The 14,232-nt window shown below is 39.4% G+C and overlaps 1 non-coding gene across 1 annotated transcript; it reads left to right on the top strand.

Moving 5' to 3' along the window:
- The first annotated feature begins 580 nt into the window (after positions 1 to 580).
- LOC130964433 (small nucleolar RNA R71) lies at positions 581 to 688 on the top strand. Its single transcript, XR_009080527.1, has one exon. It is a non-coding gene; the product is annotated as a small nucleolar RNA R71 (small nucleolar RNA).
- Positions 689 to 14,232: the final 13,544 nt, after the last annotated feature.

Here is a 14,232-nt window from a genome sequence, read left to right as displayed (position 1 = left end):
AGAGACCATTGTTGCTAAGTCAGAAGTATTCTGCTTAGAACTCTCTGTCTGTTGCTGAGAAGATGATGGAAAAGGCTTGTTGCCAAGCCGGTTTCTTCCACCATTATTATTGAAACCTTGTTGAGATCTCTCTTGATTCTTCCATGAGAAATTGGGGTGATTTCTCCATGAAGAATTGTAGGTGTTTCCATAGGGTTCTCCTAGGTAATTCACTCTTCCATTGAAGGGTTCTCAGGATCATAGGCTTCTTCCTCAGATGAAGCCTCTTAGTACTGCTTGGTGCATTATGCATTCCAGACAGACTTTGAGAAATCAAATTGACTTGTTGAGTCAATCTTGTTCTGAGCCAAATGGCATTCAGAGTATCAATCTCAAGAACTCCTTTCTTCTGACTAGTCCCATTGTTCACAGGATTCCTTTCAGAAGTGTACATGAATTGGTTATTTGCAACCATTTCAATCAATTCTTGAGCTTCTGCAGGCGTCTTCTTCAGATGAAGAGATCCTCCAGAGCTATCCAGAGATATCTTGGATAGTTCAGAGAGACCATCATAGAAAATACCTATGATGCTCCATTCAGAAAGCATGTCTGAGGGACATCTTCTGATTAATTGTTTGTATCTTTCCCAAGCTTCATAGAGGGATTCTCCATCCTTCTGTCTGAAGGTTTGGACTTCCACTCTAAGCTTACTCCATCTTTGTGGTGGGAAGAACTTTGCCAAGAAGGCATTGACTAGCTTTTCCCAAGAGCCCAGGCTTTCCTTAGGTTGAGAATCCAACCATATTCTAGCTCTGTCTCTTACAGCAAAAGGGAATAGCATCAGTCTATAGACCTCAGGGTTAACCCCATTAGTCTTGACTGTGTCACAGATTTGCAAGAATTCAGCTAAAAACTGATGAGGATCTTCCATTGGAAGTCCATGGAACTTGCAATTCTGTTGCATTAGAGAAACTAATTGAGGCTTAAGCTCAAAGTTGTTTGCTCCAATGGCAGGGATAGAGATGCTTCTCCCATAGAAATCAGGAGTAGGTGCAGTAAAGTCACCCAGCACCTTCCTTGCATTGTTGGCATTGTTGTTGTTTTCGGCTGCCATGTGTTCTTCTTCCTTGAAGAATTCGGTTAGGTCCTCTAAACAAAATTGTGCTTTGGCTTCTCTTAGTTTTCTCTTCAGGGTCCTCTCAGGTTCAGGATCAGCTTCAACAAGAATGTCTTTGTCTCTGCTCCTGCTCATATGAAAGAGAAGAGAACAAGAAAATATGGAATCCTCTATGTTACAGTATAGAGATTCCTTGAAGTGTCAGAGAAAAAGAGAAATAGAAAGAAGAAGGAGAAGAAGAATTCGAACTTTATTAGTTAGAGTTCGAATTGTGCATTTAGAAGGAGTAGTACTCCATAAATAGAAGGACGTGGGAAGGAGGGAAGAGAATTTTCGAAAATTCAATCAAAAGATTTTGAAAACATTTTGAAAATTTGATTGGTAATTTTCGAAAATTCAAAGTGAAAAGAAATCATTGATTTTTGAAAAAAGATTTTGAAATTAGAAATCAAAAAGATTTGATTGAAAACTATTTTGAAAAAGAGGTTAAAAAGATTTGATTGAAAAGTTATGGTTTTAAAAAGATGTGATTGAGAAGATATGATTTGAAAACAATTTTAGAAGATATGATTTGAAAACAATTTGAAAAGATATGATTTAGAGAATTAATGACTTGCCTAACAAGAAAAGATATGATTCAAACATAAAACCTTTCTTAATAGAGAAGGCAAAAAATGTTCAATCAAATCATTAATTGTTAGTAAGTATCTTTTAAAAAGGAAAGAAATTGATTTTGAAAACATTTGATTGAAAAGATATGATTTGAAAAAGATTTGATTTTGAAAAACTTTGAAAACTTGAAAAAAAATTGATTTGAAAACAAAATCTTCCCCCTAGCACCATCCTGGCGTTAAACGCCCAGAATGGTATCCATTCTGGCGTTTAACGCCCAAAATGCACCCTTTTTGGGCGTTAAACGCCCAACCAGGTACCCTGGCTGGCGTTTAAACGCCAGTTTGCCTTCTTCACTGGGCATTTTTGAATGCTCAGCTTTTTCTGTATAATTCCTCTGCAGTATGTTCTGAATCTTCAATTCTTTGTATCATTGACTTGAAAGACACAAATTAAAATATTTTTGGACTTTTAATAATCAAATGCAACAAGAATCAAATAACAATGCATGCAAGACACAAAACTTAGCAGTTTGTGTACTACTGACACTATATGAGACACATGAACACTCAAGTCAATAGAATTTAAAGATCAAAACAAGAAATATATGCATGGATTCGAAAAATATAACAAAAACATGCATTTGACACCAAACTTAAGATGAGACTCTAGACTCAAACAAGAAATATTTTTGGATTTTATGGTTTTGCAAATTTTTGTATTTTTCGAAAATTAAGTGGGAAAAGGTATCAAAATCCTTAATGAGAATTCCAGGAATCAGTGCAATGCTAGTCTAAGACTCCGGTCCAGGAATTAGACATGGCTTCACAGCCAGCCAAGCTTTCAAAGAAAGCTTCGGTCCAAAACACTAGACATGACCAAAGGTCAGCCAAATCTTAGCAGATCACTGCTCCAAAAGCAAAATTGATGAAAATCAACAAGCTTGTGGTGATAAGTTGAAACCTCGGTCCAATCAGATTAGACATGGCTTCTCAGCCAGCCAGATTTCAACAAATCATCATGAAACTCTAGAATTCATCTTCAAGAATTTCGAAAAAAAAAAATAAATACCTAATCTAAGCAACAAGATGAACCGTCAGTTGTCCAAACTAGAACAATCCCAGGCATTGTTACCAAAAGCTTGCTAAAACTTGAACAATCCCCGGCACGGCGCCAAAAACTTGGTGCGCGAAATTGTGAACAATACTTTTCACAACTCTCATAATCCCCGGTTATGAACTCCAAAAACTTGGTAGTTCAATTCCATGGCATTACACAACTTCGCACAACTAACCAGCAAGTACACTGGGTCGTCCAAGTAATACCTTACGTGAGTAAGGTCGATCCCACGGAGATTGTTAGCATTGAAGCAAGCTATGGTCATCTTGTAAATCTTAGTCAGGCAAACTCAATGTATATGATGATGAACGAAAATAACATAGAAGATAAAGATAGTGATACTTATGTATATCATTGGTGTAAGAGCTTCAGACAAGTGTATGAAGATGCCTTCCCTTCCGTCTCTCTGCTTTCCTACTGCCTTCATCCAATCCTTCTTACTCCTTTCCATGGCAAGCTTGTGTAGGGTTTCACTGTTGTCAGCAGCTCCCATCCTCTCAGTGAAGCGATTGCATATGTCCTGTCACGGCATAGCGGAATTCAGTGTCGGTTCTCGGTCAGGCCGGAATAATATCCATTGATACTTTTGCGTCTGTCACAACGCCCTAGCCTGCTAGGAGTTTGAAGCACGTCACAGTCATTCAGTCATTGAATCCTACTCAGAATACCACAGACAAGGTTAGACCTTCCGGATTCTCTTGAATGCCGCCATCAGTTCTTGCCTACACCACGAAGACTCTGATCTCACGGAATGGTTGGCTCGTTTGTCAGGCGAGCACTCGGTTGTCAGGCGATCAACCATGCATCGTGCAATCAGGAATCCAAGAGATATTCACTAAGCCTCAGATGCTTGTAGAACAAGAATGGTTGTCAGTCACCTTGTTCATGGGTGAGAATGGTGATGGGCGTCAATCATCACCTTCATCATGAAGAACAAGTGATATCTTGGACAAAGAACAAGCGGAATTGAATGGAAGAACAATAGTAATTGCATTAATACTCGAGGTACAGCAGAGCTCCACACCTTAATCTATGGTGTGTAGAAACTCCACCGTTGAAAATACATAAGCATAAGGTCTAGGCATGGCCGAATGGCCAGCCTCCCAAAGAGGGTTCAATCATCAAAACATGATCAAAAGCTCTCCCTCTATATTTCTATACAATAGTAAAAGGTCCTACTTATAGAAAACTAGTACATAGATGAGTAAATGACATAAAAATCCACTTCCGGGCCCACTTGGTGTGTGATTGGGCTGAGCAATGAAGAAATTTCGTGTAGAGACTCTCCTTGGAGTTAAACGCCAGCTTTAGTGCCAGTTTGGGCGTTTAACTCCCAATTAGGTGCCAGTTCCGGCGTTTAACGCTGGAATTTCTTGAGGTGACTTTGAACGCCGGTTTGGGCCATCAAATCTTGGGCAAAGTATGGACTATTATATATTGCTGGAAAGCCCAGGATGTCTACTTTCCAACGCCGTTGAGAGCGCGCCAATTGGGCTTCTGTAGCTCCAGAAAATCCACTTCGAGTGCAGGGAGGTCAGAATCCAACAGCATCTGCAGTCCTTTTCAGTCTCTGGATCAGATTTTTGCTCCGGTCCCTCAATTTCAGCCAGAAAATACCTGAAATCACAGAAAAACACACAAACTCATAGTAAAGTCCAGAAAAGTGAATTTTAACTAAAAACTAATAAAAATATACTAAAAACTAACTAGATCATACTAAAAATATACTAAAAACAATGCCAAAAAGTGTATAAATTATCCGCTCATCACAAGTCCACCAGCTGAAGGTGGCTCCCTTCTTCACTCTCCCGGAGCATAAGCATGCATGGAAGACCGTGCATATACTAAGTGTGAGGGAGGATCTATGATTCCAAGGGGGGTAAAAATTTCTCCTTTCAAGACACTTTTGCAATGTTTTTTGTTTTGAGTAGTTTTATTTTTATTGCATTTCGCTTGGTTAGTTGTAAATATTTCTCTGTCGTACGGATCCTTAGTAGTTAGTATTTGCATGTTGCATGATAGAATGAATAAGTTGGTGAAACACCAAGGAATGTCCATGAGATCTTTTCTAGGGCGTACCATTGATTGAATTGAAGAAATGTTGTGTTTTCCAACTTGCTTGAAGTATTTTGTTTGTAGAACATGAGAAAGAGCTCGAACAACATACCTTATGAGTTTTGAGCCTTAATAGATGGTTGCAATTTTCAACCATAATGTGTTCTTGTGTGGTTATTACTCTTTTTTTATTGTGATCATTGATTTGCATGATTCCTTATATCCTGTATTTATGTTTGAATGCATTTAGCATGATTGAGGCTATGTTTGATGATAACCTCACTAACCTATATGGCCAACGCTTGCATGCACCTTTGTGAACCCCCTTTGAGCCTATGAATCTCCTTTGTTCTGATAATAGCACATTGCTCCCCTTAAGCGAAAAACCATTGATGTCCTTGAATTACTCTTTGATTAGCTTGGGTGGATTAGTGTGTAAATTCTAAATGTGGGGGGAAACTTGGGAACACATTAGTGACAGAAGCATTAATTCAAAAAGTTTTGGCAATTAGTTAAAGCTCATGCATTCCACTAATGAAAACATATGCATTCATAGTTCAATTTAAAAAAAACTTGTGCATAACAAAGTATGAAATAAAGAGCAAAATAAAGGATGCATATACCATGTTTGAAAGGAAAATGCATGAGTGAGGTGAGTTAGAAAAAAAAGAAAAAAAAAAGAGAAAAGAAAAGAAAATGGGTAAATAGGGTATGCTAATGTGTATATAGGTGATATAAGATTGGGTGGACATTCAAGCTAATCAAAGAACTAATTCCATATGTCCACTTGAGCATATCTCATCCTACCTAAACCCTAGCCCAATTACGTCCCTCCAAAGACCTCATGATAATTGTTATTCATGCATTAAATACTAGACGATTGTTAGATGATTTGCAAATCTTTGAAAAGCATGAAAAAACGGAGAATTGAGTGGTTAAACCCTAAACACTGAGCGAATTTAGTACATACACATCCGGTGATGGGTTAGATCACTCAATTCTATGTTCTTACGCCTTATATCGTATCTTCTTGCAAGTTGTTGGATTGTTTAATTTTGAAAATTTCAATTCAATTCTTTGGACTTTGATCTTAGTGAATGCACTCTTTGCATTAGCCCTAAAGCTTTCTTGTGATGGATTGAAATTTCATGGTTTGTTTCCACCAACTCTCATTGTAGCGCATGATGACAAGTCATCATATACCCATTTTTCAAGCTAATTTCACTTGTTTTGTTAGCATTTATGCACTTTCTTGCATCCTAAATTAGTGATTTGGAGTGAAAATGCATAACTTCTTTAAATCAAGCAACCACCATGAATTTAATGTTAATCATTGAGGTTTGAGCTCATTTTAATTGAATTTTAATTGATTTATAAGCCTCTTGAATTTAGTGATACTTTGAGTGGTTGTTTTGGTTTAATATAGGTGAAGAAAGAAAAGAAAAATGAAAAGCGTGGCCTAAGAAGTGTAGCCAAGAAAAGGAAAGCGTGGCCGAATCAAGAAAGAGCGTGCCACATGCTAAGGGAGAAGCAACATTGCCCTCCACAAGGCAGAATGCCCTCTAGGAGGGCAGCATTAAGTGACCGAACCAAGAAAGGCAACTCTGCCCTGCCCACTCCAAGGGCAGAGCACAAATGGTGCCTAGGAACCAAGAGAAAGCAATTTCTGCCCTGCCCTTGTGGAGAGCAGGATCGGGCTCTCAAAGGAAAGAAATCAAAGGAAAAATAGCTCCCATGCATGCCACAAGGTTCGAACCAAGAACCATGAGGAAGCCAAAGACTAAGGGTGACTACCGTGCCAAGAAACCAAGAAAATAAATAGCGTGTTTGCACCCTCCCAGGTTCGAACCCGAGACATGAAGGAAGGAACCTTGCCCTGCCCTTGGCGGGCAGGGCAGCATTTGAAGCTGGCGCACCAAGTTTGTTCCTTGCGCACCAACGTGCATCGCGCGCACGCGCGCTCCTCAATTCTGGCGCATCAACATTTTCTGCCCCGCCCTTGGCGCGGGCAGGGCAGCCTCTGGCGCACCAAACTCATGCCAGACGCGCACAGACTCGCACCACAAGCACCAAGGCCGCACCAAATCACACCACCATGCATCAATTTTCTGCCCTGCCCTCCACAAGGGCAGGGCAGCCTCCTGGGAGTGGGTTTTGGGCCAAAATTCAAATTAAAAATTCATTTGAATTCATTTCTTCACCAATCCAAAAGCCCATCCAAATCCCATTATCCAAGAATAGAAAGTGTATAAATAGGAGTTAGTTTGATGATGTAATTAGGACCTTTATGCTCACTTTTGAATTTTTACTTTTACCTTGGCTTTTGAATTTCACTTTCACATTCCTTTGGAGCTTTGACTCTCTTGGAATTGTTCTGGAGAGAATTGGCCGAGAACTAAGAGGATCAAGGGAGAATTGATTAATCTCCTTCCTCATTTCCCTTGGGCAATTCTACTCTCTTTTTTCTGAGTATTGGATGTGTGAAATTGGGGAAATTCTGTCCCAATTCCCATTCAAACTCTTTGCACTTTGATTTCTGCATAATTAAATTCCAATTCTGTTCTTCTATTGCTCTTCTTTCATTTTCTGTCAATTGCTTAGTTCATTCAGATCTGGGGGGAAATTGGGTTTTAGGCTCTGCTACCTAAGCCCTTGGGATCCTGAGATCATAATTTCACTTTGGTTCTTCTGTGAACCTTTGCTGCGTTTTATTTTCTCTTTGTTTGAATGCTCTTGCTTTGATTTACTTTTGCTCAACCATTTACTGCAATTACTTCTTCTTTGTTTAGATCTTACAATCCCATTCCTCAATTCCCTTTTACTTTCTAGCAATTTATCTTTCTTGCCATTTAAGTTACTGCAATTTAAGTTTCTTGCACTTTAAGTTTCAGTCATTACTTTGCTATTCAAGATTCTGCACATTTACAATTTTGTTCTTCAATTTACTGCATTTCTCCCTCCCTCTTTACATTTACTGTCATTTACTTTCTGTTAAACACAAACCACTCAATCAAAACTTGATTCGCTTGACTAAATCACCCACTAAACTAAAATTGCTCAATCCTTCAATCCCTGTGGGATCGACCCTCATGTGAGTTATTATTACTTGATGCGACCCGGTACACTTGCCGGTGAGTTTTGTGTTGGATCGTTTTCCACACATCAAGTTTTTGGCGCCGTTGCCGGGGATTGAAATAGATTGACAATGATTAAGTGAAGTGGAGGTCTAGATTAAGCACTTTTTCTTTTCTGTTATTCTAATTTCTACTAACACACTAACTGTTTGAGAAATTGCCTCTATTAACTCACTAACAATTTAGCTCAAATAAACTGCACTTAATTCTCAAGCGTGTTGTTGTTTGGTCATCCTGATTGTTTGCATTCACAGGAAATCAAGTTCTACAGACAAAGGGGTATCATGACATGAAGCCACCACTCATTACACTCATCAAGAACAATTGTTCCTATGACAGAAATCCGTCGGAAGATCCTCAGCAGCACATATCCACTTTTCTAAAGACTTGTAATGCAGTCAAAACTGATGGCTCAGAGCATGACACTTATAAGATCCTGTTATTCCCCTTCTCATTAAGGGTGAAGCTGCACAATGGTTTGAAACTTTTCCCCAAGGAAGTATCACTAGTTGGGATGATGGTTACCAAATTTCTGGCCAAATTCACCTCATCTAGACAGATCATCCAGCTGAAAGAGGAGGAACTCTATTCACACAAGGGGACGAAGAACCACTCTTTAAGGCCTGGGAAAGATACAAGAAAGCGACTGATAAAGTGGGCTTCCGAGCGTTCTACGAAGGATTGACCCCAGAAAAAGGGAAGCAGGGACTATTTCTCAGATGGCCTATTCAAAGCAACAAAAACTGCCCAAGGAATTGCAGACCTCAATGACAAAGGAGTCAACAACCATATTCATTTGAGAAACCACAGAATGAAACCTCAGAAAAAAAGAAGTAACGAATATTGAAGGGGTGAATGCATTCAAGGACTTAAATAGACAAATGCACCCTCAACCGCAGCAAAACATGGAGACATCTGCTGCAGTGAATGCCAAATTTCCACCATGGAGACCCCATTCCTATCTGAGAATGAGGGAGTCTCAACATCAAGAACAAGGAAGTTTCCACCAAGGCAACTTCATGACCACAAACAATCAACATCCCCCACCCACTAATACCACCCAAAGCAATACCCACAACACAGACACTCCCAAACTCATCTTAACTGGAGAAGGGGTGAGTACCAAAATCACAGACCAAGGGAATTCTATTATAACAACCCGAACTTCATAAATCATCAAAGACACCATTACAGCAATAAACCATTACATGCCTCCACCACACCCACCCTTCTTACCTTCAACATGTTATCACCAACCAGCCTCGCAAGACTCTCAGAGAATCACAAACTTGGAGATCCTAATGGAGAGAATGATGAAACATCAAGAAGAAACAACAAAGAACCAAGAGATGTTAATGAGAGGGCTTGAGGAGCAGATAGCTCAACTAGCAAAGCACTTTGCAGAAATGGGTGAGAAGAAATCAGATATTTTCTTCAAAACCAATGAAGATAAACCAACCAACAACAAAGATGCTACAAAGAAGGAAGGATGGAAAGGGATCATGGAGGACAACGAGAAAATACTGGACAAAGGAAGCACCAGCCAAGAACAATACAACAAGGAATTCTTTCAAAAGGAAGCAGAGGATAGAACTAAAGAAAAAGAAAAATCCTCACTGGAAAGTTTTCACTAGGGGATCGAGTGATGATCAATATTCAACCCTTGAAGGTATCCCCACAGTTGTCTGAACACTACACGGTGACTAAGATCCTTTCACAAGAATGTATAGAAGTCATCAAAGAGGAAACCGGAAGGAAGTTCACAGTGAAGACAGACAAGCTAAGGCACTGTGATTTTCGACCTCCATGATAAGCAAAATGAAGATGTCAAGCTAATGACAATAAAAGAGCGCTTGTTGGGAGGCAACCCAACCTGAGGTAATTTCTTTTCATAGCTTTTCAATAAAGATGTTGAGTAATTGTGGTGCATTGCAAGGAGCTAAGTTTGGTGTTGCACACCAAAACAATTTGAGGGAGAATGAAAACTTCTAAGTTTGGTGTCCCACCAACAATATCATTTAAAAACACATTCTCACCTCTTGCATGATTCTAGCCCCAAGCAATTAAACATATTATTCAACTGTTGAATTGTTTTCTAGCTTTAATTCCATTAACCTTTAGCAAAATACATGGTTTCAAATATGGTTGACTTTGTACATCTGAGGCAGTGGTAAAACAATTAAGTTTGGTGTTCACACACCAAAACAAATCATGGAACCACACTCAGTATTATGCTCACTAACCATAATCAAGGGCTTGAGAAGCAAGCAACTTTGAGGATTATGCAGGACATGAGTCAACAATTGAAGACACTAAGCATCTTAACTCAAAGAAAACACAGCAGAAAGAAAAATCAAAGGGCTGCAACTTCAAAGATTGTATCTAAACTTAATCCTTGTTGCTGTGTGATGTTTCGGATCTGGAAGCCATTGTATTTCTTGCTAAAGCGTTTATTTAGCTACAAGTGAAATTGTTTGTGAAAAATGCCAAGTCTGCATAATGCTTGTATCCATCACTTAGCTTTAAATATTGCTTTGTTTCCCATATGCTTGAATAAAAGAGTTTGGTTTGAATTGAAAAGTAAAATATCCAATGTTGCATGAGTATGAATGGAAGTTGGTGGTGGCATATGTGTTTGATTAAATGCATAACTCATGAAATAAGTGTTGCATAATATCATTCTTATTCAATTGTGAGTTAGCTTGCTGTTACAAAGACTTTTATTAAGAATGAAACCCTTGGTAACAAAAACAGAAAGAAAAAGAGAAAAAAAGCCAAAATGGCAAGAAAAACAAAGAATAAAGGTTGGACACCAATAGTTTGAACCTTAGGACAAATGCCTGTGGTGTTCTTGTACTGAGATCTGCTTGGATGAGTAAATTCTAAGGGGTATTTTGAAACCCGGTCACTTAGATCAACTGATTTGGGATGGCCAATTGAAAATCCACAATAAAGAGCAACTTAGATACAAAGCACTTAGTGATCCAAAGATGCTGGGCATCAATGATCCTAGGAAGAATTAGTGAGCTAAGTGTCTGGGGTGGAAAGATGTTGAGCAAAAGAAAAGAAAATAAAGCCAAAGGCTATGCTGCAGCATTTGACACCCAACCTCTAAAAGAATAAAAAGCTTGTTAAGCATTATAAGCCAAGAAAAGTTAGCAAGGGAGTGAGTAACAAGAAGAGTCTTATAACAGCAAGTTTAGCAAGCCTTTGAAGAAAGGTATGTATTATGCAGCAGCAACAATAATTGAGTTGCCTTTGTCTGCATAAATGCCCCATAAATTGAAGTTCTGCTATCTGCATAATAAGGATATACTCTTTTCTTATTCACTTCATTTACTCTTAGTTTTGATACTTGCTTGGGGACAAGCAAGGTTTAAGTTTGGTGTTGTGATGACAAGTCATCATATACCCATTTTTCAAGCTAATTTCACTTGTTTTGTTAGCATTTATGCACTTTCTTGCATCCTAAGTTAGTGATTTGGAGTGAAAATGCATAACTTCTTTAAATCAAGCAACCACCATGAATTTAATGTTAATCATTGAGGTTTGAGCTCATTTTAATTGAATTTTAATTGATTTATAAGCCTCTTGAATTTAGTGATACTTTGAGTGGTTGTTTTGGTTTAATATAGGTGAAGAAAAGAAAAGAAAATGAAAAGCGTGGCCTAAGAAGTGTAGCCAAGAAAAGGAAAGCGTGGCCGAATCAAGAAAGAGCGTGCCGCATGCTAAGGGAGAAGCAACATTGCCCTCCACAAGGGCAGAATGCCCTCTAGGAGGGCAGCATTAAGTGACCGAACCAAGAAAGGCAACTCTGCCCTGCCCACTCCAAGGGCAGAGCACAAAATGGTGCCTAGGAACCAAGAGAAAGCAATTTCTGCCCTGCCCTTGTGGAGAGCAGGATCGGGCTCTCAAAGGAAAGAAATCAAAGGAAAAATAGCTCCCATGCATGCCACAAGGTTCGAACCAAGAACCATGAGGAAGCCAAAGACTAAGGGTGACTACCGTGCCAAGAAACCAAGAAAATAAATAGCGTGTTTGCACCCTCCCAGGTTCGAACCCGAGACATGAAGGAAGGAACCTTGCCCTGCCCTTGGCGCGGGCAGGGCAGCATTTGAAGCTGGCGCACCAAGTTTGTTCCTTGCGCACCAACGTGCATCGCGCGCACGCGCGCTCCTCAATTCTGGCGCATCAACATTTTCTGCCCCGCCCTTGGCGCGGGCAGGGCAGCCTCTGGCGCACCAAACTCATGCCAGACGCGCACAGACTCGCACCACAAGCACCAAGGCCGCACCAAATCACACCACCATGCATCAATTTTCTGCCCTGCCCTCCACAAGGGCAGGGCAGCCTCCTGGGAGTGGGTTTTGGGCCAAAATTCAAATTAAAAATTCATTTGAATTCATTTCTTCACCAATCCAAAAGCCCATCCAAATCCCATTATCCAAGAATAGAAAGTGTATAAATAGGAGTTAGTTTGATGTAATTAGGACCTTTATGCTCACTTTTGAATTTTTACTTTTACCTTGGCTTTTGAATTTTCACTTTCACATTCCTTTGGAGCTTTGACTCTCTTGGAATTGTTCTGGAGAGAATTGGCCGAGAACTAAGAGGATCAAGGGAGAATTGATTGATCTCCTTCCTCATTTCCCTTGGGCAATTCTACTCTCTGTTTTTCTGAGTATTGGATTGTGAAATTGGGGAAATTCTGTCCCAATTCCCATTCAAACTCTTTGCACTTTGATTTCTGCATAATTAAATTCCAATTCTGTTCTTCTATTGCTTCTTCTTTCATTTTCTGTCAATTGCTTAGTTCATTCAGATCTGGGAAGGAAATTGGGTTTTAGGCTCTGCTACCTAAGCCCTTGGGATCCTGAGATCATAATTTCACTTTTGGTTCTTCTGTGAACCTTTGCTGCGTTTTATTTTCTCTTTGTTTGAATGCTCTTTGCTTCTGATTTACTTTCTGCTCAACCATTTACTGCAATTTACTTCTTCTTTGTTTAGATCTTACAATCCCATTCCTCAATTCCCTTTTACTTTCTAGCAATTTATCTTTCTTGCCATTTAAGTTACTGCAATTTAAGTTTCTTGCACTTTAAGTTTCAGTCATTTACTTTCTTGCTATTCAAGATTCTGCACATTTACAATTTTGTTCTTCAATTTACTGCATTTCTCCCTCCCCTCTTTACATTTACTGTCATTTACTTTCTGTTAAACACAAACCACTCAATCAAAACTTGATTCGCTTGACTAAATCACCCACTAAACTAAAATTGCTCAATCCTTCAATCCCTGTGGGATCGACCTCACTCATGTGAGTTATTATTACTTGATGCGACCCGGTACACTTGCCGGTGAGTTTTGTGTTGGATCGTTTTCCACACATCAAGTTTTTGGCGCCGTTGCCGGGGATTGAAATAGATTGACAATGATTAAGTGAAGTGGAGGTCTAGATTAAGCACTTTTTCTTTTCTGTTATTCTAATTTCTACTAACACACTAACTGTTTGAGAAATTGCCTCTATTAACTCACTAACAATTTAGCTCAAATAACTGCACTTAATTCTCAAGCGTGTTGTTGTTTGGTCATCCTGATTGTTTGCATTTCACAGGAAATCAAGTTTCTACAGACAAAGGGGTATCATGACATGAAGCCACCACTCATTACACTCATCAAGAACAATTGTTCCTATGACAGAAATCCGTCGGAAGATCCTCAGCAGCACATATCCACTTTTCTAAAGACTTGTAATGCAGTCAAAACTGATGGCTCAGAGCATGACACTTATAAGATCCTGTTATTCCCCTTCTCATTAAAGGGTGAAGCTGCACAATGGTTTGAAACTTTTCCCCAAGGAAGTATCACTAGTTGGGATGATTTGGTTACCAAATTTCTGGCCAAATTCACCTCATCTAGACAGATCATCCAGCTGAAAGAGGAGGAACATCTATTCACACAAGGGGATGAAGAACCACTCTTTAAGGCCTGGGAAAGATACAAGAAAGCGACTGATAAAGTGGGCTTCCGAGCGTTCTACGAAGGATTGACCCCAGAAACAAGGGAAGCAGTGGACTATTTCTCAGATGGCCTATTCAAAGCAACAACAACTGCCCAAGGAATTGCAGACCTCAATGACAAAGGAGTCAACAACCAATATTCATTTGAGAAACCACAGAATGAAACCTCAGAAAAAGAAGTAACGAATATTGAAGG

The sequence above is a fragment of the Arachis stenosperma genome, chromosome 2, assembly GCF_014773155.1.
Source record: "Arachis stenosperma cultivar V10309 chromosome 2, arast.V10309.gnm1.PFL2, whole genome shotgun sequence".
Taxonomy (NCBI): Eukaryota; Viridiplantae; Streptophyta; class Magnoliopsida; order Fabales; family Fabaceae; genus Arachis; species Arachis stenosperma.
The sequence above is the reverse complement of the archived record's forward strand: the minus strand, read 5'-3'. Positions and strand labels throughout refer to the sequence as shown.